The sequence below is a fragment of the Salvelinus namaycush genome, chromosome 15 (genome assembly GCF_016432855.1).
Source record: "Salvelinus namaycush isolate Seneca chromosome 15, SaNama_1.0, whole genome shotgun sequence".
Classification (NCBI taxonomy): Eukaryota; Metazoa; Chordata; class Actinopteri; order Salmoniformes; family Salmonidae; genus Salvelinus; species Salvelinus namaycush.
In genome coordinates, this window is record NC_052321.1 from 28,707,762 (window position 1) to 28,710,875 (window position 3,114).

The following is a 3,114-nucleotide window of genomic DNA, read 5'->3' on the forward strand; positions in this document are numbered from 1 at the left end:
GAGGTAACTCTGGGTCTTCCTTTCCTGTGGCGGTCCTCATGAGAGCCAGTTCCATCATAGAGCTGCACTTGAAGAAACTTTCAAAGTTCTTGAAATATTCCGCATTGACTGACCTTCATGTCTTAAAGTAATGATGGACTGTCGTTTCTCTTTGCTTATTTGAGTTGTTCTTGCCATAATATGGACTTGGTCTTTTACCAAATAGGGATATCTTCTGTATACCACCACTACCTTGTCACAACACAACTGATTGGCTCAAGACGGAAATAAATTCCACAGATGAACTATTAACAAGGCACACCTGTTAATTGAAATGCATTCCAGGTGACTACCTCATGAAGCTGGTTGAGAGAATGCCAATAGTGTGTAAAGCTGTCATTAAAGGATGGCTACTTTGAAGAATCTCAAATCTCAAATCTATTTTGATTTGTTTAACACTTTTTTGGTTGCTACATGATTCCTTATGTGTTATTTCATAGTTTTGATGTCTTCACTATTATTCTACAATGTAGAAAACAGTAAAAATAAAGAAAAACCCTTGAATGACTAGGTGTGTCCAAACTTTTGACTGGTACTGTACCTTCAGTAGGAAGCAGTGCGAGGAGCTTGTCTCACAAACTGAAAAGGTCAATTTCTACTCATGTGATATATTGTGTTGTTAAGTCTTATAGTGAGATTTCAGACTTTTCCCCAAGTGCACATTTAGCTCAGAAAGTGTTACGTTTAACACTTTCACAATGTACACATGCGTCCCACTGTACAGTTTTAAAGTACAACTTCTGTTGATGCATTTCCCTGTTGGATTGAATGGGACATTTTTCACTTAATAAGTATTTATAGAGACATATACAGCAATCCTGAAACTTTAATGTAATACATTTTCTTACAAAAAAGAATATTGTGTATTTTAATTACAACATTGCTAGACACTTACACATTTTACCTCTTATTGGGGATTTAAATAATACAATTTGCTGGAAATTCTATCGTAATTGGTTAATGTAAGTAAGTACTTACTGTATGTTATATAAATACCAATATGTACAGTGTATACATATACCAAGATATGAGAAACCCTCTACAACCTTCTAGAGTCTTACTACAAAGTATTATTTTATCAAGGTCACATAAGAAACGTCATTGAATACAAACAGCCCCTACTCTCTTTCTAGCTTATATATAGCTTATATGATGCCCTGTAACTTAAAATTCTATATCATATATCACAAAAATATGTCAAAAAGGTCGATGGAATCAATGTTGACCCTCTGCATCAACTCAAGAGCGGGGGATGTATACACAAGAAAATTGCTATTGACTTCAGCAATGCATGTGTAAAGCTATTCATAAATCATTATATAATGTGTCTGATATAACAACTCACTGGTGGCAGGTAGCCTAGCTGTTAGGAGTGTTGGGCCAGTAACCGAAAGGTCACTGGTTCAATTACCAAGCTGACTTGGTTAAAAATCTGTTGATGTGCCCTTGAGCAAGGCACTTAACCCTAATTGCTCCAGGGTTGCTGCCAATAATGTCTGATTTCTGGCTCTGCCGCACTCTGAGGGGGAGTGGGATATGCAAAAAAACACATTTGCACTTGTACGTGTGGTGTAGGACAAATTTAAGCACCCACCTAATTATTATAATGGGGAACTTGGACCAAATTGATTTATCACTCTCTCAGATACAATTGCAGCTGTTAGGGCAAGCCAGCCAACATTCAAGAACAACGGTCTCCTAGAGAGAAGACAAAATCAAATCAAAAAGGGAGCGGCTCCTTCCTGTATCAGCTCTTTTCAGCTGAACAGAACGCTTTGGGGCTGAGATTAAACATGTTTTTATCAATCCATCACATTTACCAACCTTGTTTTCAGTTCCTTTCTAGACAGAAAGCAGTCAATAATTAAGCTCAATAATAAAGCTCATAACACTGTGACAACCTTAAGAAATGATCACCCCTGACATCCATGTACATGTACAATAGAATCTGTGTGTTGGTACAACGTTTGGAGAGAGTTGGGGACTTGAGAACACCCACTGTGTTGACACCAGGGTCCTCGCTAATGTCTTGAAAAGAGCCTGTTAATATTCTCAACTGGCCCTGGACCGCATGGCAGCAAAAATAAAATTCACTGAACAGTTCTACATTTAAAGAGACCAGCTTGATAGAAACAGATGGATCACAGCTTATTTAGCTTATACAGCACATGAAGACTCCAAAGAGGGTAGCTAAATAACAATTAGGCTATGACAACCTAAAGCTGTACATTATTTCTGCTCATGTAAAGTGTGCTTATATCTTTCAGGTCTACCTTGGTCATATACTTTAATATCTTTGTGAGAAATTTGTTATAAAAAAGTGAAATGTCAATGATAGATGTACTGTGGTGTAATAAATAATGTTTCAGATGCAGATTTAGCAGAGTAAATTAGATGGTGGAGTGATTTTCTTTATTTGACCATAAACTGGTGTGGCATTGCTACAGAAACGGAGAAGCAAAAACAGTTGTAGGGTTTCAGGAATGTTTCATTAAAGACCATATCCATTGGTCCATTTTCTGTCGATTTACAAAGGAAAGATAATAATTTGAGCGTTCTTTTGGCAGAACAGATAACGAACTGTAAGAAGCTGAGCCCATGGCTAATGCAGAAGTATTCCCAGCGTTACTTAAATGTTTTAAGATTCACGTCTCTGTTCATCCAAATAATTAAGCAGCACTCCTATTAATTGCCTCATCTATCTGGGGGACATTTAAGATGGTCCGGTTCACCCTGTCCGTATCTTATCCCCTTCAGCACCACAACGCAACACAACAACATCCAGGAGCGTGGTTTCTACTCAAAGTTAGGCGACTAAAGTTGAAAATACCATTCAGACTTCAGTTGAACTTGTGCGTACTGCGTATATTGTTCCTATCCTGAAACGTAGAGTTTTTTTATTGAAAGTGAATGTTGCTGAAGCTTCAACTAAAGAAACCCCACACCACAGTCAGCGTTTGCATCCCGGAGCCCTTTGGTCATACATGATGTGATATTTATCCTTTGTCTTTTATCACGTTCCCCCATGGGGAGGCTCACTAATGTTTGGCTTGGTGGACAGGAAGGCAAGATGGA